At 48.0% G+C, this 24,445-nt stretch overlaps 3 non-coding genes across 3 annotated transcripts; 1 reads left to right on the top strand and 2 right to left on the bottom strand.

Moving 5' to 3' along the window:
* Positions 1-2,562: 2,562 nt before the first annotated feature.
* trnaw-cca (transfer RNA tryptophan (anticodon CCA)) lies at positions 2,563-2,634 on the bottom strand. The gene has a single exon. It is a non-coding gene; the product is annotated as a tRNA-Trp (tRNA).
* A 3,971-nt stretch (positions 2,635-6,605) lies between these two features.
* LOC140461184 (5.8S ribosomal RNA) lies at positions 6,606-6,758 on the top strand. The gene has a single exon (XR_011954505.1). It is a non-coding gene; the product is annotated as a 5.8S ribosomal RNA (ribosomal RNA).
* A 13,179-nt stretch (positions 6,759-19,937) lies between these two features.
* On the bottom strand, positions 19,938-20,090 carry LOC140461170 (5.8S ribosomal RNA). Its single transcript, XR_011954491.1, has one exon. It is a non-coding gene; the product is annotated as a 5.8S ribosomal RNA (ribosomal RNA).
* Positions 20,091-24,445: the final 4,355 nt, after the last annotated feature.

Genomic DNA, 24,445 nt, shown 5'->3' with positions numbered 1-24,445 from the left:
TATGTCACTCCTCTGCATCCTGATGCTGCAGTGAAAACAGCTCCAGCGTCTTCAGAGTCTCCCTGGAGTGCAAGCCCGACAACCCACAGCAACATTACCATAAATCATTTCTCATGGAGAAGCAAACGTTTTAGTCCTGAAGAAGGGTTAATACCCAAAACGCTGACCACTCCACATTCTGGTGCTGCCTGGCTTGCCTCATCAACGTCCTGCAAAACTACAACATAACTTGCCAACATCGATACTCAATTCCCTAACTGATGAAGGCCAGTGTGATGAAGCCTTTCTTCACTGCCTTGTGTACCGATGTTGTCAGAGATATAAGACCTCCATTAAACTGATCCACAATCCAGCTGCTGGGAGCCCAAAAGCAGAGTAATGCTGCGTGAGTGTGCTGGGCAAATAACCCAGAGGTCGATGGGTCAAAACCATGTGATTCTATTGCTCAATGTCTCTGTAACCTGCTTTCATATACAAAGGCCCTCTGTTCTGTATCTTGCCTTTGCATCTGCTTCCCAAAGCTTCTTCAGTGGAGGAGTGGCTGTGGCAGCTGGAGCCCAGGAATTCAACGACCACCCGGAGCTGGAGGAAGGTCCAAGCTCCAAGAAACGGGGGGTAAGTCTGGAAGCTGGATTTGCTCAAGGCTTGTATTTTTAACTCATTTAAATGGTACCTACTGTATGGGGCTGTGGTTTACTTTAAAACCGAAGGATCATATGAGAGTGTTTATATTTAGCAATGGTAGTTGGTAAAATACACTCCCTGGAGGAGCACCTTCTATGATGCTGCATTTCTTGCCGAATGCCTTACCCCCATTTCTTAACTCTGATATTGATTTTATATTTTTTTGGTCAAATTTAATTTCATTTTAATCAGAATTGGTATTCACTATGTGCTATTAATTTGTTTGTTCGATTAATTTCAGTCAAAAGTAATGCTGTAATTTCATTTTTGATGTCAGAGTTTGACATTAAATGTGCAGGTGTGAATACCAGTAAGTTGTGAAAATACATCAAGAACTTGTGGTTTACAACAATAAGAGCAGTTCACTGATATTCATGGCTTTGTCTCATTCGGGAGTGATGATTCAAATCTGACCAACAAACCGTTTCATGCAGTCATCCAATTTAATTAAAATTTTCTTTTCTGGCAGGCTAAGATTTATGCAATCTATTTATAAGATTATGTCCATTGCTCGCAATATGGTCTCATCCACATTGGGGAAACTGGACGCCAACTAGCGGAACGTTTCAGGGAACAGCTCTGGGACACTGAAATTAAACGCCCGACGGCCCTGTGGCTGAACACTTTACCTCCCCCTCCCATTCCACCAAGGACAAGCAAGTCCTGGGCCTCCTCCACTGCCAAACTCTTGCTACCCGACGCTTGTCGAAAAAACACATCATCTTCTGCCTTGGGACCCTCCAACCACACGGTATCAATGCAGTTTTCATCAGTTTCCTTATTTCCTCTCCCCCACCTTGTCCCAGATCCAACCTTCCAATTCGACACCAACCTCTTGACCTGTCATACCTGTCCACCTTGCTTCTCACCTATTTGCTCCACCCTCATCTCTGACCTATCACCATCAATCCCTACCTCCATCTACCTATTGCACTCCCAGCTGCCTTCCCTCCAGCCCCACTTCCTTCCTATTTATCTCTCAGCCCCCTTGGGTCACCCTTTATTCCTGATGAAGAGCTTATGCTCTAAACCAAGACTGTGATGAAGCAACATCCTCAACAAATAGGAAATAGCTCCCAAGTCAGATTTCATTCCCTCTTCTGTTTCCCTTTTCTTTCAGAAATAAGGAATGTCTTTTCCTTCCACTCGAAAGTGGTCTTACCCTTTGCGCTGTCTGAAGTGTTATCCCTCACCACTCCTTCAGACACCTTTTAAGAATCCTTTCAACCTGTTTTTCTAACAATTGTGGAGGTGACCAAAAGCAAACATTTCACTCCTCCTCAATGTCCCATTTCTCCTCCTATGAGCCATTTTGTCATGTTGTCTATGTTACAAGCAGCCGAGTGCACTTGGTTTCTGAATTGAAATTTGGCCATTGAAGTGAACAGGATTAATATTTATCGATGGCTAGCTGTGTTTGCACTAACTGTAATTATCCACCAATACGATGTCTTTTGTTCCACCAAAACTGGAAGCAATGATCTGTGTTTATATTGCAGTCGGATGTAGAAAATCATCCCAGCGATCTTCACGTTATTATAGTTTACTGAGGCCATAACAGCATTGCGTGGCAGTTTGATGTGACTAAAACATGGATGGCAATCTCTAGATTATGTTGTAAAAATATCGGTATAATGTTATTCACACCCCGCCGTCACCAACTGAACGAACAGTCTTTGTTTTACTTCTCACATTGCGGGGAGCTGAGCATTTACCCAAACAATGGGCACACCACCTCCCTGACACAATGTTCACAAATCAAACTGACAGCAAAGATTCACGTGTGATCGAAAGTTACCGCAAAGAAGATTTGACACGACTGATATTCGGAAAGAACGTACTCCTTTCTTGATTTGAAATGTAAGAAGTTGATTGCAGTGAGCCTGACGTGATTTGAACACGCAACCTTCTGATCTGGAGTCAGACGCGCTACCGTTGCGCCACAAGCTCACGTATGGCTTAGAGGCTCTATTCATGCTTAAGGGAAGTAATCGCACTACAAAAATTTCACGTTCATGTCTGTTCTGTTGGGGGGAAAAGGGGAAAGTTGACTGGACACTTTATTCTGGGAGATGGTCATTCCTCGACAGACAAAGCCTTCTGACTGGGTCAGTGGACAAGGTCAAGAGGGTGTCAGCACAGGTCAGACAGATAAAGGGGATCTGAGAGAGGTCTGCACGAGTGAGGAGCTAACTGGCTGCGTCGTGGGATTAAGAACAATGTTGGGGAGGGGGCAGTGGTGGTCAGGGAGAGAATAGTGGCAGGGATTGTCACCATTCTCTGCAGTTGGCAGCAGAAGACCAGATTGCCTGTTGCCAGGATTTGGGAACCGGTGTGCTCAGGGCTGGAGACATGGAAAACGGAGGTTGCAGCAGGCGTGGTCTAACAATGTCAGGAGGAGAGAACCTCTGCTGAAGGCTAATGAGAAGTCAGAAGCTACAAAGACATAGCAGAACTTCAAAGCTCTGGGTGGTATGGTAGCTCAGTGGTTAGCACTCTGCCTCACTGTACCACGGACTTGGGTTCAATTCCACTCTCATGCAGCTCTCTGTGTGAACTTTGGCATGTTCTCACCTTTGTGACTGCATGGGTGAACTCTGGGTGGTCCAGTTTCCTCCGACAGTCTAACCATCTGAAGTTTAGGGTGGATTGGCCATGCTGACGTGTCCAGGGATATGCAACCTAGGGTGGGTTAACTATGGGGAATGTGGGTGTTTGGAAGGTCAGTCTGAACTTTATGGGCCGAATGGCCCGTAGGGATTATATGAATCTACCGTCTTAGCCATGTGTCTATTGAGAAACGATTGCCCCCAAGTCTGCTGTTAATGGAGTGGGTTCCAGTTCATGGAACGCTGACACCATTCCTGGGTAAGGTGGGATTTGTGCTGTCACTTCCCCATCCCACTGTCCCCATGCATTCTCTCTCTCCTCACAGTCTGCACTCACCAAATCTCTCTGCCCAGCCATTCTCTCTCTCTCCCCCTCATTTTCTGCCCCCCATTCTCTGTCCCCAAGTCTTTCTGATCCCCTCCACTCTCTGTCCCCTGTCCATTTTCTCTCTGTCTCTCCCCCTACCCTTTGCTCCCCTATCCATTCTCTCTCTCTCTCTCTTGTCCCCCAGCCTCTGCGCCCCTGTCCATTCCCCACCCCACCCCCCCCCATCCTTTCTCGGACCTCGAACCCTCTTTGATTGCTGTATCAAGCCCTTCTCGGGAAAGAGAGAGAATGGATGGTGATGAATCAACCTGGAAGACAGGGGTGCACAAGAAATGGCTGATTTTTAAATTGAGAACAGCTGAAATGATATACTCAGAAACATTGTTAATGTCTAAAAGCATAAAGCTGCAGACATGTTGCTGAAACTTGCATTGAATTATGCGGGTAAAGTCATACAGCACAGAAACAGACTCTGCAGTCCAGCTCACCCATGCTGACTGGATATCCTAGATTAATCTCGTGACCCATTTGCCAGGATTTGACCCATATCTCTCTCAACCCTTCCAATACATATACCCAACCAGATGCCTTTTAAATGTTATAATGGTACGAGCTTCCATCACTTCCTCTGGGAGCCCATTCCACACACGCACCGCCCTCTGTATGAAAAAAATACAAATCTATGCCTTCCTCACTCCCTAGTTTTATCTGTACTGATACCTTCGGGGATCTCTGGACTTGGACAGCAAGGTTCCTTTGTTCCTCAGCACTCTGTAGGGACCTACTATTTATTGATTACTTTCCTCCATTATTACATTTCCCAGAATGCCTGGAGATTAAATTCCATCTCTCTGCCCCATTTACCAGCTGATTGGTATCAAACTGTGGCCAGAGACCATCCTCCTCACTGTCAATACCACCACCTTTGCAGAGATTACTCCTAAACAGGGGAGGGCAGCACTGTCTCCAGCTAAGCAGAGGGAATTGTGTGTGCGTGTTGTGGGGGCTTGGAAACTTTGCCAGCTCCCTTTCATTCATTTTTTAATCCCACCAAATCCATGTGGTTTGAGTTTTTATAACAGAAAACAGCACAGGGTTGAATTTTAACTTACCACTGGCTGAAACTTTGTCCTGCCCTCTAACATCGGAGAGTAAAACACTTTAGTTCCCCTCCCCTCCCTCCATGTGTAACACAGAGTTGAGGGATTGGCACCGGTTGTTATTTTGTGATCTATTCCAAATGAAATTTTATCTCTGCGCAGGTGCAAGTGAACAGTCTGTTTTTGTGCTTTCTGCGAATCAGGCGAGCAGCTTTTAAATCCTTATGTTAAGCAGCAGAAGCAAACAGTACATCAGCAATTGTATTTTGAGAGTGGAAATTCTAGCCCTGGTAATCCCGTTGGGTCAACAGAGAGAGAGGGAGAGGATGTCACATCTAAAGTGCATACAGAAGAGTTGTTACACTTGTTCAGTCAGTTGAGTTGGTTCTTCCCTCAGATGTGACTGGATGTTGCTTTTCATGGATCATAATTAAACTACAACGGAACACATTAAATTCAAGGAATTCAATTGAAAGGGCAATTTGAGTGAATAAATGGAAAACTGCTTAAAGATTGGCTCCTGGTCTTTTACTTCACCAATTAGAAGTTGTTGGTTTGACAGCTCTCCTAATCATAGAATCCCTACATTGTGGGAGCAGGCCATTTGGCCCATCGAGTCAACACTGACCCTCCAAACAGAATCCCATCCAGACTCAGAAAAATGTGCACCGCATGTGTGCAGAGAAGGGGATGCTGGGAGTGAGTGGGATGCTTTCACCACCACCATCTCCCTCCAAGACCCAAAAACCCCACAGCACCACCTGTCCATTCCTCCACCACCACAGTGCCTCTGGCCTTAACCCCTGCCAACCACAGTGCCATTGTCCATTCTGCCCGCCACCCACAGCATCCCCTTAAATTCTACTCGCCACCCACAGTGCCCCCTGTCCATTCTCCCCGCCACCCACAGCACCCAGTCCATTCTCCCCCACCACACACAGCATCCCCTGACCATTCTCCTTGCCACACACAGTGCCCCCTGTCCATTCTCCCCACCACCCACAGCACCCAGTCCATTCTCCCAGCCACCCACAGCATCCCCTGACCATTCTCCTTGCCACACACAGTGCCCCTGTCCATTCTCCCCACTACACACTGCATCCCCTGTCCATTCTCCCCCACCAACCACTGCACGACCTGCCCATTCTCCCCTGTAGCACCCACAGCACCTCCATCCATTCTCCCCCGCCATTCATGGCTCTGCCCTCTCCATTCCCCCGTGCCACCCACGGCACCCTTGGCCAATCCCTCGCCACCTCCGGCACACCGTCCATTCTCTTTCTCTTTATTTCTCTCACCCCCACCCTCTGCATCCCTGTCCAGTCCCTCTTCCCATCTTCTGACTCCCCATGCGTTTTCTCTCTCCGCCACACCCTCTGCTCTCCATCCCTCTGTTCCCCCATCTATTCTCTTTCTCAGCCCACGTTGCCGAGTTTCCTAGCCCACCTTGGCAGTGGCCGGGCCGGGCGGCCGTCAGCTCTGGCTATTGCAGCCCCCGACTCTTTGCAGTGGTCCGCTCGCCGACACCCCGCCACGTGCACGGGTCAGTGACGCTGCCGAACCGATTGCTGGTCCCGTTTCCGCCTCTGCTTTTCCTCGGGCAAAGCTGCTGCATGCCTCGTGACACTCAGCGGGCGACATGGTGGAGGAGATCCTGCCTCGGTCGCTGCGGTGCGTGGGGGCACGCATCGCCTCTTGGGCGGCCTTTTTTCCCAGTAGACATATGTTTCCGCGGGCTGCACCAGGCTGGTGCTCCCCACAGCTTCACGCCACCCTGCGACCCGCGCACACCGGCGTGCAGGTGGGTGCTGCTAATGTGGGAAGTGCATGTGCGGTCTGGGTCGCTTTCCTCTGGCGAGGGAGAGACCGAAAACAAACTCAGACAACTCTTAACGGTGGATCACTCGGCTCGTGCGTTGATGAAGATCGCAGCTCGCTGCGTTCTTCAATGTGAATTGCAGGACACATTGATCATCGACACTTTGAATGCACTTTGCGGCCAGGGTTCTTCCTGGGGCCACGCCTGTCTGAGGGTCATTTGGCATTTAATCGCACTCGTATTGGCTGGCGAAAGCGGCTGGGGTGTCGCAGAGGACCCGTCCTCTTTGTCCCCCTAAGTTCAGACTCCAGAGCCCTCCGGCATCAGAGCACTTGGCCTTTCCCCCCCACCCTGCACATTCCGTTCGTCAGGCTCGACGCCATCCCCCCGCCGGGGAGCGTGGCCTGGCGTCCGTCTGTGTCGTGGCAGTGGGGCCAGTACGGCTGTTACCGGTCCCAGAATGGCCGTCGGTGGTTCACACGGCGACGTGCACCGCTTCGTCTTTGGGACACGGAGCTGCCTCAAAATGTTGAGCTTCCTGTGGGGTCTGCCTAGGCTCTGCACGTCCGCACTGGGTCCGACTCTCGGTTGGCTGGCAGTAGAAACAGTGAAGGGAGCCGCGGAGGTCCGGTGCTGGTGCGCTGCCGGCCTCACCGTGGAGCTCGCCAGTTCGACACGCTGACCCGACTCGATGGTTGATCGATTGAGAGTGATGAGAGGCACAGACCGTATCTGGGATCTGCAGGCCGCCCGTTGCTGCAGCCGCCCGTCTCGTGGTTCGTCCTTGGCCTTAAGTGGCCGGTGGGGCGTCTGATCCTGTCTCCCCTGCTGGCGCTGAGTGCCTGGCCGAGGGAGGAGGTTTTCATCGAACGCTGTGACTTCGACGGTCGCACGTGCGTGGATCGCTGGCTTTTGGCTCTCCCGTTCAGTCCGCAAGTTTCTGCTCGGTCCTGCCACCGGTCTCGGGAGGCACGGAGGGGTTGGCGGCCGTGGTGTGCGCACGGTCACCGTGCAGGCACACCTATCATGCCACCGGCCAACCATCTGGAGGACGGCGGAACGTCGGGCTATCGGGGGCCAAGTCGCCAGAAGGCCACCGCTGTGTCTTCCGTACCCTGTCACCGTCAGCGTGCCTTCCTCAACTCGTCCGGCTCGGGGCCGCTGGGTTCAGGAGCGGCGTCGCCCGCCGGCCCCACTGAAGGCCGTGGCGTTCCACGGCTGGTGATCGATGTAGGTGCCGTGTCTGTGCGACCATTCGCCCCTTGTGTCTCAGCGCTTCTCTCTCCCTCTCTCTGACCATCGGTCAGTCTCTTTCGGCTGGCGCCTCGCACGTCCTCGGCGGCGAGTCGTCACCGCCGTGCCCGGGCCTCTGGCAAGGCAGGAATCGGGCTGAACCTTCCGCTCGAGTAAGCTGCAGGCACTTCCAAGATTCGCCTCCTGCCGTGGATGGGGGATGGTCTCCGGTCCCGTGAATTTGCGCCGAGCACGTCCCCGCGCGTCTTTGGTGGCAGGGGCGGCCACTCATCGACACCATTGCTGGCAAGGGTGGTGAGCGACGTGCGGGTGGCTGGCTCTCTGACCGTCGCAGCATCGGACACCCCCCCTCTGCGGTGAGACGTTGCCCGCCCACTAAGAGGTGGGGGCATGCACGCTGGCGGTGCGGCCTGGCCATCCTCTGACTCTGTGTACGACCTCAGATCAGACGCGACAACCCGCTGAATTTAAGCACATTACTAAGCGGTGGAAAATAAACTAACCAGGATTCCCTTCGTAACTGCGAGTGAACAGGGAGAGCCCAGCGCCGAATCCCCGCTTGCCTGATGGGCGAGGGAAATGTGGCGTATAGAAGCGCGTTCTTTGACGGTGCCCAGACGCCAAAGTCCTCCTGATCGAGGCCTAGCCTGAGGACGGTGTGAGGCTGGTGGCGGTGCGAGGCTCATCGAGATTGTGTCTTCTTGGAGTCGGGTTGCTTGTGAATGCAGCCCAAAGCGGGTGGTAAACTCCATCTAAGGCTAAATACTAGCACGAGACCGATAGTCAACAAGTACTGTAAGGGAAAGTTCAAAAGAGTTTTGAAGAGAGAGTTCAAGAGGGTGTGAAACCGTTAAGAGGTAAACGGGTGTGGTCCGCGCAGTCTGCCCGGAGGATTCAACTCGGCGGCTCCAGTCAGTCACGTTGGGGTCTGGCGGATCTCCTCAGCAGGGACCGCTCCCGGCATGGGCACGGCTGTCGCTGGGCGCATTTCCTCCGCTGGTGGTGCGCCACAACTGGCTTCGGGTCGGCTGGGAAGGCCGGTTGCTTTGGAAGGTGGCTCGCCGCTCCTTGTAGCGAGTGTTATAGCCCCCAGGCAATATCCTTCGCCGCACCCCCGGAGTCGAGGGAAGCGACCACTGCCGCGCCCTCCCGCCCCCCTCGGAGGGTGCGTGGAACCACGTGTGGCGAGTGGGCTTGCCATGCTCCCGGTGGGTCTGTCGACCGGGGTGTAATGTCCTCAGTGCGCCCCAACCACGTCCTGCCGCCGAGTCGGGTCGAGCCATGCTGAGCTGGCGCCAGAGGGCCCTTCCTGTGGATTGCCCCAGCTGCGGTGCCCGTCGTCCTTCCATGGCAGGCGGGTGGCCTCGGCCGGCGCCTAGCAGCTGAAATAGAACTGGTGTGGACCAGGGCAATCCGACTGTTTAATGAGAACAAAGCATCACGAAGGCCACAGGTCGGTGTTGATGCAATGTGATTTCTGCCCAGTGCTCTGAACGTCAAAGTGAACAAATTTAATCAAGCGTGGGTAAACGGCGGGAGTAACTATGACTCTCTTATCCCCTCTCTTGGGGAATGTGACTACAGTGTTTTTAACGTTGTTGGTCTCCGACCAGTGCCTGCGTAGTCACCTTTGTGATTCGTTTATACGTATTTTGTCGATCACAAAGTAAGGTCGAACCTCCACGTGGTTCCCCCTGGTAACGGCCTGTATGAGGAAGCTCTTGCCGGGAAGGTGATTTTAAATTGTTTTGTGGTTGTTTTAGTCTGGTCTTATCAGTGTTTTTACCATCGTTTTTATCTTTGGTCTGAACTTGATTTCACCAGAGCTATACGCCACTGGCTGTTTTTATTGTATTCTCCATCGTTTGAGCATTACTCAGACCAGGCCGGCTAATACGACCTGCAGAAGAGATAAGAGACGGCTGGTGACCATTCAGTCTGGTTGAAACCAAATTTGGCAGAGGCGATTATGGCCGATTCCAAAATATCCGGTTGGGTGGGAGACCGGGAAAATAACCGCCCCGCACGGTTGCTTTTGGCGGCTCCGTGTGCTAAATGTATGAGCCAAAAACGGACTGGGCAATCCGTCTTGACTCGGACTCAGACGGAAGAGACCATAAGAATTATTCCGGCAAGGCTATCTCGGGCAGGCACGAGGGAGCTGTTAACATTGTCCAGAATAATCAGGACAGAATTCAAAGGGAAGGGCTTGTAGAGGAGGCCCCTCGACAGCCAAGTCCATTTAACAGCCGGATGATTTTAAATACAAATTTTAAAGGGCCATTTGTTTTTAGTCGATGTGGAGATTTAGAGAGCAATGAGGAGAGGTACGAAGGAAGAATTATTCACCCGGTAATTAAAGAAACAGATAAATTAGAGTTAATAATTAAATACCCTATAAAAGATTTTAAATGTAATCATTGTAATATCTACAAGACCACAGGGATGTTTAGGAAACACTTGAAAATATGCAAGGGAATTAAATCAGTGAGGATTAGGTGCAGTAAATGCGATTGGGAAGTGAACTATCAGGCGGTAGCGTGCCAATATCCAAAATGTAAGATGAGTGATAATGTTAGTAGTAGTAGTAATAGTACCAGTAATAATAATGAAGGAGGTGGATTAGAAAAATCATACCAGCGTGAAGGATGCCCGTTAAAATTTAAATCAGCCAGAGGGTTGGGGCAACACGAAAGGCATGCTCACCCCATCTTGAGAAATGAGAAAAGGAAAGAAGTGAAGACGGAGAGTAAGGATTAGATAGATAATAGAGAGGGAAACAAGAGGGGAGTATGGTCTAAGGAAGAGGTGGAAAAGTTGCAACAACTAGAAGTAGAATTTAGTGCTGTAAGAATATTAATAAAAGTATTGCAGAGAGAATCGGTTCCAAAACCGCTAAACAAATTTCGGATAAAAGGAGATTATTGAATAAGAAGAATAAAACTAGCGATAATAATAAGGGTATAGAATTAGAAATGATCTTTAATAGTAATGACAATAATGAAATGCAAGATAGCGATCTGGGTCAGATAGGTTGTTGGAGGAAGAAAGATTGAATGAACAGAGGGACCAGGAGAACGCTAATATTATGGATTGTCAAGATTATAATGGTAGGTCGATATTAAAATTGATAAAAATAATTGAAGATGACCTGGGTAAGAATAAAGGTGTTAATAAGGATCAGGAGAATATTATGGGTGTAAGAATGGATAAATTAAGAAAGAAAAAGGACGATGGGACAAGTAAGAAGGTAACTCATATTAAAAGAGTAAGTTTTAAGCTAAGGGATAGTGGGCAAAGAAAGAAGAAGGAAAACAAAGCTAAGAAAAGGTATAGTAAAAAGAAGGGAAAATTTAAAGAAATGCAAGTTCTATATAAAACTAAGAGGCAGTATTTAGCAAGAACCCTAATGGGGGCCCCAGTTAAGAGTGAATGCCCCCTGAGCAAGGTAGAGTTAGAGGAATATTTTAAGGAAAGACTAACAAATTTGAATGAAAATAATAATTTAAGGGGTTGTGCTAAATATAATAATCAAAGTGAGGGATCCTTGAGTGGCATTCTGACTGGTCCTGTGACGGTGGAAGAGGTGGATCTGGCCATGAACGTGAAAACTGCTGCGGGGCCGGACAGGGTAACACAAAGAAATAATTAAGGTATTTAATAAGGATAATTTATTATTTCCTAGACTATTTACAGTTTGGATAAAAACCAGTAAAATTGCAGATCAGTTAAAAATAAGTAGAACGGTTCTGATCCCTCAGGTGAGCATAGAAGATGAGTTAAAAGATATAAATAATTGGAGGCCGATTATTATAGGGCTAATTATGCTTAGAATTTTTACAAAAATCCTTGCAAATAAACTTAGTAAAGTGATAAATCTGAATAAAAGGCAGAAAGGATTTATGACCGGCGTAGCAGGATGTGAGGAGAACATAAAAACCCTGGAAATTATTATGAAAGGTGCTAAAAAGAATAAGAGGAATTTAGCTGTGGTTTTTGTAGATTTAGCGAAAGCCTTTGATACCATCAGTCATAGATTAATTATAACAGCATTGAAAAGACTCCAGCTCCCGCAAATTTTTATTAAACTAATTACAAACTTATATGAGAATAATTTTACTCAGGTGGAAGGTTTTAAATGCAAAACCGGAAACATTGAAATTTAAGAGGAGTAAAGCAAGGTGACGCGTTATCACCGATCCTTTTTAACATTGTAATGGACCCATTAATTAGTACTATCGAAGAGAAGCAGAAGGGGATATACTTAGGATTAGACGGAAACAGTTTTCATTGCGCAACATTAGCGTTTGCTGATGACATAGCGTTAATTAGTCAATCTTATGAGGGTATGGTTTACAATTTAAAATTGGTCGAAAAGTTTTGTAATAACACGGGAATGGAAGTGAACATAAAGAAAAGTAAAGGATTTTATCTTACTTATAGAAATCAGTCTTTTATATTTAACGATAAAATTAATTGGAAGTTAAATGAAGTGGTTATACAATTCATAGAACCAGGCAACACGGATAAATACTTGGGTGCTAAAATAGATCCGTGGATTGGAGTTAGTAAAGCAGACTGTGAGAGCCAATTGGATACATGGATAGGGAATTTTAAAAAATCACCTCTTAAACCAGTACAGAAAATAGAACTTGTAAAAATATATTTTATTCCTAGACTGTATTTTTATTTAACTTTATCAGACGTTTCTATTAATTACCTTAACAAATTGGATAATATTATTAAAAGCGCAGCGAAAGAGATCTTACACCTTCCGCAATCCATCACAGACGGAGTGCGTTATGCTAAAGCCCGTGATGGAGGCCTGGCGTTAAATAGACTGTCAACGTTTATTCCAATATAGATTGTGAGGAAATATGAGACGCTACATAAATCTGTTGACAAAATATTGCACGCCACGTTTCGGTTTGAGGGTGAGAGTGTAGTGGAGAAAATGCATAAATGGAGTAAATTAAGGGTTATGGAAAAGATCTGGAATCCTAACATTAATCGACAATTGGATGAAGCAGATACCATCACAAAAGATAGTGAAGATGGGATGGAGGAGTTTGCGAGTACTAACTATGCAAACTGGAGATCTGTGGAGATACAGAGATGGATGGCCCTCCCCTGTCAAAGGGCAGGTGTCCATTATTATAAGAATGATAGTGCATCAAATAATTGGTTGACAAAATTATCTTTTATGAAGACGTCGAAAGTCATTAATTCGATTTTATTCCGAACTAATTTATTTCCAACGCGGGCGTCTTTGTCTTATGGCAGGCCTTTTAACATTAAGAATTGCAGAAGTTGGAATGACATTTCGGAAACTTTTGCGCATATTTCTGGATGGTGCCCTTACGTCAAGAAAATGAGAGTTAAAAGGCACAATAGGTTAGCCGAAGAACTAGTTAGTTTTGTTAGGATAAACGGGTGGACTATATATATAGAGCCGCGAGTTAAAGATACGCCTGGAAAACTGTGGATACTGGACTTAATCTTTAAGAAGGAACAGCAAATCGTGGTGGTGGACGTGTCAGTCAGAACGGACCTTCAAATAAACTCCCTCGAATTGGCATGAGGGGAGAAGATAAAGAAATATAGTCACTTAGGTAAAGAGATAATGGACCTCGTTGGTGGAGGAAAGATATCTTTTTATGGGTTTGTGATAGGAGCTCGAGGGAAGTGGTTTGAGAAGAATTCGGAGTTGAAAGGCCTCGGGATTGTAAAATTTAAATCATTTGCACAAAATATCATAAACCTAACTTTATCTTTGACCCTCGAACTTTTAAGGATTTTCATGGACTCTTAATATCTCCGATCGACGTATTTTTAAAAATAGTTTAAATAGTGTGGTTTTAATTTTTTTTATATATGTTTTAGTAGTTTAAATAGTATTTTAAATAGTTTTAATCGCTGATTTGAATTTAGAGTTACATTTTAAGATTTTATTAATAAAATTGTACCGTTTTAGATCACTTAGGTTAATTGGTGGTGGGTAATTTTAGGTATTAATTAATTAAAGTGCACGCTACACGCAACAAGGGATGATGGTATGATGGTATCTGCTTCATCCAATTGTCGATTAATGTTAGGATTCCAGATCTTTTCCATAACCCTTAATTTACTCCATTTATGCATTTTCTCCGCTACACTCTCACCCTCAAACCTAAACGAGGCGTGCAATATTTCGTCATCAGATTTATGGAGCGTCTCATATTTCCTCACAATCGATATTGGAATAAAAGTTTGACAGTCTACTTAACGCCAGGCCTCCATCACGGGCTGTAGCATGGCGCACTCCGTCTGTGATGGATTGGGGAAGGTGTAAGATCTCTTTCGCTGCGCTTTTAATAATATTATCCAATTTGGTTAGGTAATTAATAGAAACTTCTGATAAAGTTAAAATAAAAATACCGTCTAGGAATAAAATAAGTTTTAAAAGTTCTATTTTCTGTACCGGTTTAAGAGGAGATTTTTAAAAATTCCTTATCCATGTATCCAATTGGCTCTCCCAGTCCACTTTACTAACTCCAATCCACGGATCTATTTTAGCACCCAAGTATTTATCCGTGTTGACCAGTTCTATGAATTGTATAACCACTTCATTTAACTTCCAATTAATTTTATCGTTAAATATAAAAGACTTATTTCTATAAGTAAGATAAAATCCTTTAGTTTTCTTTATGTACACTTCCATTCCCGTGTTATTACAAAACTTTTCGACCAATTTTAAATTGTAAACCATACCCTCATAAGATTGACTAATTAACGCTGTGTCATCAGCAAACGCTAATGTTGCGCAATGAAAACTGTTTCCGTCTAATCCTAAGAATATCCCCTTCTGCTTCTCCTCGATAGTACTAATTAATGGGTCCATTACAATGTTAAAGAGGATCGGTGACAATGCGTCACCTTGCTTTACTCCTCTTAAAATTTCAATGTTTCCGGTTTTGCATTTAAAACCTTCCACCTGAGTAAAATTATTCTCAGATAAGTTTGCAATTCGTATAATAAAAATTTGCGGGAGCTGGAATCTTTTCAATGCTGTAATAATTAATCTATGACCGACGGTATCAAAGGCTTTCACTAAATCTACAAAAACCACAGCTAAATTCCTCTTATTCTTTTTAGACCTTTCATAATATTTTCCAGGATTTTTATGTTCTCCTCACATCCTGCTACGCCGGTCATAAATCCTTTCAGCCTTTTATTCAGATTTATGATTTTACTAAGTCTATTCGCAACGATTTTTGTAAAAATTCTAAGCATAATTGGCCCTATAATAATCGGCCTCCAATTATATCTTTTATCTTTTATCTCATCTTCTGTGCTCACCTTAGGGATCAGAACCGTTCTACTTATTTTTAACTGATCTGCAATTTTACTGGTTTTTATCCAAATTGTAAATAGTCTAGGAAATAATAAATTATCCTTATTAAATATCTTAATTATTTCTTTGTGTTACCCTGTCCGGCCCTGCAGCGGTTTTCACGTTCATGGCCAGATCCACGTCTTCCACCGTCACAGGACCAGTCAGAATGGCACTCAAGGATCCCTCACTTTGATTTTTATATTTAGCAAAACCCCTAAAATTATTATTTTCATTCAAATTTGTTAGTCTTTCCTTAAAATATTCCTCTAATTCTACCTTGCTCAGGGGGCATTCACTCTTAACTGGGGGCCCCCATCAGGGTTCTTGCTAAATACTGCCTCTTAGTTTTATATAGAACTTGCATTTGTTTAAATTCTCCCTTCTTTTTACTATATCTTTTCTTAGCTTTGTTTTCCTTCTTCTTTCTTTGCCCACTATCCCTTAGCTTAAAACTTACTCTTTTAATATGAGTTACCTTCTTACCTGTCCCATCGTCCATTTTCTTTCTTAATTTATTCATTCTTACACCCATAATATTCTCCTGATCCTTATTAACACCTTTATTCTTACCCAGGTCATCTTCAATTATTTTTATCAATTCTAATATCGACCTACCATTCTCATCTTGACAATCCATAATATTAGCGTTCTCCTGGTCCCTCTGTTCATTCAATCTTTCTTCCACCAACAACCTATCTGACCCCCAGATCGCTATCTTGCATTTCATTATTGTCATTACTATTAAAGATCATTTCTAATTCTATACCCTTATTATTATCGCTGGTTTTATTCTTCTTATTCAATAATCTCCTTTTATCCGAAATTTGTTTAGCGGTTTTGGAACCGATTCTCTCTGCAATACTTTTATTAATATTCTTACAGCCACTAAATTCTACTTCTAGTTGTTGCAACTTTTCCACCTCTTCCTTACACCATACTCTCCTCTTGTTTCCCTCTCTCTTATCTATCTTATCCTTACTCTTCGTCTTCCCTTCTTTCCTTCTCTCATTTCTCAAGATGGGTTGAGCATGTCTTTCGTGTTGCCCCAACCCTCTGGCTGATTTAAATTTTAACGGGCATTCTTCACGCTGGTATGATTTTTCTAATCCACCTCCTTCATTACTATTACTGGTACTATTACTACTACTACTAACATTATCACTCATCTTACATTTTGGATATTGGCACGCTACCGCCTGATAGTTCCCTTCCCAATCGCATTTACTGCACCTAATCCTCACTGATTTAATTCCCTTGCATATTTTCAAGTGTTTCCTAAACACCCCTGTGGTATTGTAGATATTATTACAATAATTACATTTAAAATCTTTTTTAGGGTATTTAATTATTAACTCTAGTTTATCTGTTTCTTTAATTACCGGGTGAATAATTCTTCCATTGTACCTCTCCTCATTGCTCTCTAAATCTCCACATCGACTGAAAACAAATGGCCCTTTAAAATTTGAATTTAGAATCATCCGGCTGTTAAATGGACTTGGCTGTCGAGGGGACTCCTCTACATTCCCTTCCCTTCGATTTCTGTCCTGATTATTCTGGACAATGTTAACAGCTCCCTCGTGCCTGCCCGAGGATAGCCTTGCTGGAATAATTCTTATGGTCTCTTCCGTCTGAGTCTGAGTCAAGACGGATTGCCCAGTCCGTTTTTGGCTCATACATTTAGCGCACGGAGCCGCCAAAAGCAACCGTGGGGAGCGGTTATTTTCCCGGTCTCCCACTCAACTGGAAATTTTGGAATCGGCCATAATCACCTCTGCCAAATTTGGTTTCAACCGGACTGAATGGTCACCAGCCGTCTCGTATCTTTTCTGGAGGTCGTATTAGCCGGCCTGGTCTGCGTAATGCTCAAACGATGGAGAAAAAAATAAAAACAGCCAGTGGCGTATAGCTCTGGTGAAATCAAGTTCAGACCAGAGATAAAAACGATGGTAAAAACACTGATAAGACCAGACTAAAACAACCACAAAACAATTTAAAATCACCTTCCCGGCAAAAGCTTCCTCATACAGGCCGTTACCAGGGGGAACCACGTGGAGGTTCGACCTTACTTTGTGATCGACAAAATACGTATAAACAAATCACACAGGCGACGACGCAGGCACCGGTCGGAGACCAACAACCTTAAAAACACTGGAGTCACATCCCCCAAGAGAGGGGATTAGAGAGTCATAGTTACTCCCGCCGTTTACCCACGCTTCAATAAATTTCTGCACTTTGACATTCAGAATATTTGGCAGAAATCACATCGCGTCAACACCGACCTGCGGCCTTCACGATGCTTTGTTTTAATTAAACAGTCAGATTCCCCTCGTCCGCAGCAGTGCTACGTCAGCTGCTAGGCGCTGGCCAAGGCCACCCGTCTGCGATGGTAGGACGACGAGCACCGCAGCTGGGGCGATCCACAGGAAGGGCCCTCTGGCGCCAGCTCAGCATGGCTCGACCCGACTCGGCGGCAGGACGTGGTTGGGGCACACTGAGGACATTGCACTCCGGTCGACAGACCCACCGGGAGCATGGCGAGCCCGCTCGCCACACGCGGTTCCACGCACCACCCGAGGGGGGCGGGAGGGCGTGGCAGTGGTCCCTTCCCTCGACTCCGGGGGTGCGGCGATGGATAATGCCTGGGGCCTGTAACACTCGCCCCAAGGAGCAGTGGGCCACCTTCCAAATCCATCGGCCTTCCAAGCTGACCCGAAGCCAGTTGTGGCGCACCACCAGCGGAGGAAATGCGCCCGGCGACAGCTGTACCCATGCCGGGAGCATTCCCAGCAGAGGAGATCCGCCAGACCCCAACGTGACCGATCGGAGCCGCCGAGTTGAATCCTCCGGGTAGACTGCGCGGGCCACACCCGTTTACCTCTTAACGGTTTCACACCCTCTTGAACTCTTTCTTCAAAATTCTTTTCAACTTTCCCTTACAGTACTTGTTGACTATCGGTCTCGTGCCAGTATTTAGCCTTAGATGGAGTTTACCACCCACTTTGGGCTGCATTCACAAGCAACCCGACTCCAAGAAGACACAATCTAGACGAGCCTCGCACCGCCACCGGCCTCACACCGTCCTCAGGTTAGGCCTCGATCAGGAGGACTTAGGCATCTGGGCACCGTCAGAGAAAGCGCTTCTATACGCCACATTTCCCTCGCCCGTCAGGCAAGCGGGGATTCGGCGCTGGGCTCTCCCTGTTCACTCACAGTTACGAAGGGAATCCTGGTTAGTTTCTTTTCCACCGCTTAGTAATGTCCTTAAATTCAGCGGGTTGTCGTGTCTGATCTGAGGTCGTACCCAGAGTCAGAGGATGGCCAGGCCGCACTGCCAGCGTGCACGCATTCACCTCTTCGTGGGCGGGCAACGTCTCACCGCAGGGGGGGTTTGGCCGATGCTGCGACGGTCAGAGAGCCAGCCACCCGCACGTCGTTCACCACCCTTGCCAGCAATGGTGTCGACGAGTGGCCGCCCATGCCACCAACGACGCACGGGGACGTGCTCGGCGCAAATTCACGGGACCGGAGACCCTCCCCCATCCACGGCAGGAGGCGAATCTTGGAAGTGCCGGCAGGTTACTCGAGCGGAAGGTTCAGCCCGATTCCTGCCTTGCCAGAGGCCCAGGCACGATGGTGATGACTCGCCGCCGAGGACGTGCGAGGCGCCAGCCGACAGAGACTGCCCGATGGTCAGAGAGAGGGAGAGAGAAGTGCTGAGACACAAGTGGTGAATGGTCGCACAGGCACGGCATGCACATCGATCACCAGCCGCAGAATGGCACGGCCTTCAGTGGGGCCGGCGGGCGACGCCGCTCCTGAACCCAGCGGCCCCGAGCTGGACGAGTTGAGGAAGGCACGCCGATGGTCACAGAGTACGGAAGACACAGCGGTGGGCTTCTGGCGACTTGGCCCCAGACAGCACAACGTTCCGCCGTCCTCCCGATGGTTGGCCGGTGGCATGATAGGTATGCCTGCATGGTGACCGTGTGCACACCACGGCCGCCAACCCCTCCGTGCCTCCCGAGACCGGTGGCAGGACCGAGCAGAAACTTGCGGACTGAACGGGAGAGCCAAAAGCCAGCGATCCACGCACGTGCGACCGTCGAAGTCACAGCGTTCGACGAAAACCTCCTCCCTCGGCCAGGCACTCAGCGCCAGCAGGGGAGACAGGATCAGACGCCCCACCGGCCACTTAAGGCCGAGGACGAACCACGAGACGGGCGGCTGCAGCAGCGGGCGGCCTGCAGATCCCAGATACGGTCTGTGCCTCTCATCACTCTCAATCGATCAACCATCGAGTCGGGTCAGCGTGTCGAACTGGCGAGCTCCACGGTGAGGCCGGCAGCGCACCAGCACCAGACCTCCGCGGCTCCCTTCACTGTTTCTACTGCCAGCCAACCGAGAGTCGGACCCAGTGCGGACGTGCAGAGCCTAGGCAGACCCCACAGGAAGCTCAACATTTTGAGGCAGCTCCGTGTCCCAAAGACGAAGCGGTGCACGTCGCCGTGTGAACCACCGACGGCCATTCTGGGACCGGTAACAGCCGTACTGGCCCCACTGCCACGACACAGACGGACGCCAGGCCGCGCTCCCCGGCGGGGGGATGGCGTCGAGCCTGACGAATGGAATGTGCAGGGTGGGGGGGAAAGGCCAAGTGCTCTGATGCCGGAGGGCTCCGGAGTCTGAACTTCGGGGGACAAAGAGGACGGGTCCTCTGCGACACCCCAGCCGCTTTCGCCAGCCAATACGAGTGCGATTAAATGCCAAATGACCCTCAGACAGGCGTGGCCCCAGGAAGAACCCGGGCCGCAAAGTGCATTCAAAGTGTCGATGATCAATGTGTCCTGCAATTCACATTAATTCTCGCAGCTCGCTGCTTTCTTCATCAACGCACGAGCCGAGTGATCCACCGTTAAGAGTTGTCTGAGTTTGTTTTCGGTCTCTCCCTCGCCAGAGGAAAGCGACCCGGACCGCACATACACTTCCCACATTAGCAGCACCCACCTGCACGCCGGTGTGAGCGCGTAGCAGGGTGGCGTGAAGCTGTGGGGAGCACCAGCCTGGTGCGGCCCGCGGAAACATATGTCTACTGGGAAAAAAGGGCGCCCAAGAGGCGATGCGTGCCCCCACGCACCGCAGCGACGGAGGCAAGATCTCCTCCACCATGTTGTTCGCTGAGTGTCACGAGGCATGCAGCAGCTTTGCCCGAGGAAAAGCAGAGGCGGAAACGGGACCAGCAATCGGTTCGGCAGCGTCACTGACCCGTGCACATGGCGGAGTGTCGGCGAGCGGACCACTGGTAGAGGTCGGGGCCTGCAATAGCCAGAGCTGACGGCCGCCCGGCCCGGCGCTGCTAAGCTGGGCAAGGAAACTCGGCAACGTGGGCTGAGAAAGAGAATAGATGGGGGAACAGAGGGATGGAGAGCAGAGGGTGTGGGGGAGAGAGAAAACGCATGGGGAGTCAGAAGATGGGAAGAGGGACTGGACAGGGATGCAGAGGGTGGGGGTGAGAGAAAGAAAGAGAATGATAATGGACGGTGTGCCGGAGGTGGCGAGGGATTGGCCAAGGGTGCCATGGGTGGCACGGGGGAATGGAGAGGGCAGAGCCATGAATGGCGGGGGAGAATGGATGGAGGTGCTGTGGGTGCTACAGGGGAGAATGGGCAAGTCGTGCAGTGGTTGGTGGGGGAGAATGGACAGGGATGCAGTGTGTGGTGGGGAGAATGGACAGGGGGCACCGTGGGTGGCGAGTAGAATGTAAGGGGATGCTGTGGGTGGCGGGGAGAATGGACAGTGGCACTGTGGTTGGCAGGGGTTAAGGCCAGAGGCACTGTGGTGGTGGAGGAATGGAGAGGTGGTGCTGTGGGGTTGTTTGGGTCTTGGAGGGAGATGGTGGTGGTGAAAGCATCCCACTCACTCCCAGCATCCCCTTCTCTGCACACATGCGGTGCACATTTTTGTGAGTCTGGATGGGATTCTGTTTGGAGGGTCAGTGTTGACTCGATGGGCCAAATGGCCTGCTCCCACAATGTAGGGATTGTATGATTAGGAGAGCTGTCAAACCAACAACTTCTAATTGGTGAAGTAAAAGACCAGGAGCCAATCTTTAAGCAGTTTTCCATTCATTCACTCAACTTGCCCTTTCAATTGAATTCCTTGAATTTAATGTGTTCTGTTGTAGTTTAATTATGATCCATGAAAAGCAACATCCAGTCACATCTGAGGGCAGAACCAACTCAACTGACTGAACAAGTGTAACAACTCTTCTGTATGCACTTTAGATGTGGCATCCTCTCCCACTCTCTCTCTGTTGACCCGACGGGATTACCAGGGCTAGAATTACCACTCTCAAAATACAATTGCTGATCTACTGTTTGCTTCTGCTGCTTAACATAAGGATTTAAAAGCTGCTCGCCTGATCTCGCAGAAAGCACAAAAACAGACTGTTCACTTGCGCCTGCGCAGAGATAAAATTTCATTTGGAATAGATCACAAAATAACAACAGGTGCCACTCCCACACTCTGTGTTGCACATGGAGGGAGGGGAGGGGAACTAAAGTGTTTTACTCTCAGATGTTAGAGGGCAGGACAAAGTTTCAGCCAGTGGGAAGTTAAAATTAAACCCTGTGCTGTTTTCTGTTATAAAAACTCAAACCACATGGATTTGGTGAGATTAAAAAATGAAGGAAAGGGAGCTTGCAAAGTTTCCAAGCCCCCACAACACGCACACACAATTCCCTCTGCTTAGATGGAGACAGTGCTGCCCCCCTCTGTTTAGGAGTAAACTCTGGAAAGGTGGTGGTTTTGATAGTGAGGACGATGGTCTCCGGCCAGAGTTTGATACCAATCAGCTGGTAAATGGGGCAGAGAGATGGAATTTAATCTCCAGGCATTCTGGGAAATGTAATAATGGAGGAAAGTAATCAATAAATAGTAGGTCCCTACAGAGTGCTGAGGAACAAAGGAACCTTGCTGTCCAAGTCCAGAGATCCCCGAAGGTATCTGTACAGATAAAACTAGGGAATGAGGAAGGCATAGATTTTTTTTTTCATACAGAGGGTGGTGCGTGTGTGGAATGGGCTGCCAGAGGAAATGATGGAAGCTGGTACCATTATAACATTTAAAAGGCATCTGGTTGGTTATATGTATTGGAAGGGTTGAGAGAGATATGGGTCAAATACTGGCAAATGGGTCACAAGATTAATTTAGGATATCCAGTCAGCATGGGTGAGCTGGACTGCAGATTCTGATTTCTGTGCTGTATGACGTTACCCGCCTAATTCAATGCAAGTTTCAGAAATATGTCTGCAGCTTTATGCTTTTAGACATTAACAATGTTTCCGAATTTATCATTTCAGCTGTTCTCAATTTTAAAATCAGCCATTTCTTGTGCGTCCCTGTCTTCCAGGTTGATTCATCACCATCCATTCTCTCTCTTTCCCGAGAAGGGCTTGATCCAGCAATCAAAGCGGGCTCAAGGTACGAGAAAGGATGGGGGCGGGGATGGACAGGGGCGCAGAGGCTGGGGGAGGAGAGAGAGAGAGAATGGATATGGGAGTAAAGGGTTGGGGGGAAAGAAAGAGAAAATGGACAGGGGACAGAGAGTGGAGGGGAGGAGAGAGACGTGGGGACAGAGAATGGGGGGCAGAAAATGATGGGGAGAGAGAGAGAATGGCTGGGCAGAGAGATTTGGTGAGTGCAGACTGTAAGGAGAGAGAGAATGCATGGGGACAGTGGGTTGGGGAAGTGACAGCACAAATCCCACCTTACCCAGGAATGGTGTCAGTGTTCCATGAACTGGAACCCACTCCATCAACAGCAGACTTGGGGGCAATCGTTTCTCAATAGACACATGGCTAAGACGGTAGATTCATATAATCCCTACGGGCCATAAAATTCAGACTGACCTTCCGACCACCCACTTTCCCTGCTGTTCCCCATAGTTAACCCACCCGACCTTGCAGATCTCTGGACACTTCAGCATGGCCAATCCACCCTAAACTTCAGATGGTTAGACTGTCAGAGGAAACTGGACACAAAGATGAGAACATGCCAAAGTCCACACAGCGAGCTGCATGAGAGTGGAATTGAACCCAAGTCCGTGGTACTGTGAGGCAGTGGTGCTAACCACTGAGCCACCATGGCACCCAGAGCTTTGGAGCTCTGCTTTGTCTTTGTAGCTTCTGATTTGTCATGAGCCTTCAGCAGAGGCTCTCTCCTCCTGACATTGTTAGACCACGCCTGCTACAACTTCGCTTTTCCAATTCTCCAGCCCTGAGCACACTGGTTCCTAAATCCTGGCGCCAGGCAGACACTGATGCAATCTGGTCTTCTGCTGCCAACTGCAGAGAATGGTAACAATCCCTGCCACTATTCTTTCCCTGACCACCACTGCCCCCTGCCCAACATTGTTCTTACTCCCACCACACAGCCAGTTAACTCCTCACTTGTGCAGACCTCTCTCAGATCCCCTTTATCTGTTTGACCTGTGCTGACACCCTCCTGACCCTGTCCACTGACCCAGTCAGAAGGCTTTGTCTGTAGAGGAATGACCATCTCCCAGAATAAAGTGTCCAGTTAACTTTCCCCCTTTCCCCCAACGTGTCTGCAGCCCGGCTTCCAGCTGCATCTTTCTGAGCCGAAGGTTCTCCAGCCTGTGTTTGCCCTGGATCACAGCATCCAGAGCATTTCAACTTCAGCAAATCGAAAGACAAGCCCAACCCTTGGAAGAGAAGGGGGAGAAACAGAACAGACATGAACGTGAAATCATTGTAGTGCGATCACTTCCCTTAAGCATGAATAGAGGTTTTCAGTCGTCCGTGAGTTTGTAACGCGTCTGACTCCAGATCAGAAGGTTGCGTGTTCAAATCGCGTCAGGTTCACTGAAATCGGCTTCTTACATTTCAAATCAAGAAAGAAGTACGTTCACTCCGTATATCGGTTGTGTCAAATCTTATTTGCGGAAACTTTCCATCACACGTGAAGCTTTGCTGTCAGTTTGATTTGTAAACACTGTGTTAGGGAGGTGGTGTGCCCATTGGTTGGGTAAATGCTCAGCTCCGCGCAATGTGAGAAGTGAAACACAAACTGTTCGTTCAGTTGGTGACCGCGGGGTGTGAATAACATTATACCGATATTTTTACAACATAATCTAGAGATTGCCATCCAGGAATTAGTTACATCAAACTGCCACGCAATGATGTTATGGCCTCAGGAAACTATAATAGACAATAGACAATAGATGCAGGAGTAGGCCATTCAGCCCTTCGAGCCTGC

Source organism: Chiloscyllium punctatum, chromosome 36 (assembly GCF_047496795.1).
Source record: "Chiloscyllium punctatum isolate Juve2018m chromosome 36, sChiPun1.3, whole genome shotgun sequence".
In the NCBI taxonomy this organism is placed as follows: Eukaryota; Metazoa; Chordata; class Chondrichthyes; order Orectolobiformes; family Hemiscylliidae; genus Chiloscyllium; species Chiloscyllium punctatum.
The sequence above is the reverse complement of the archived record's forward strand: the minus strand, read 5'-3'. Positions and strand labels throughout refer to the sequence as shown.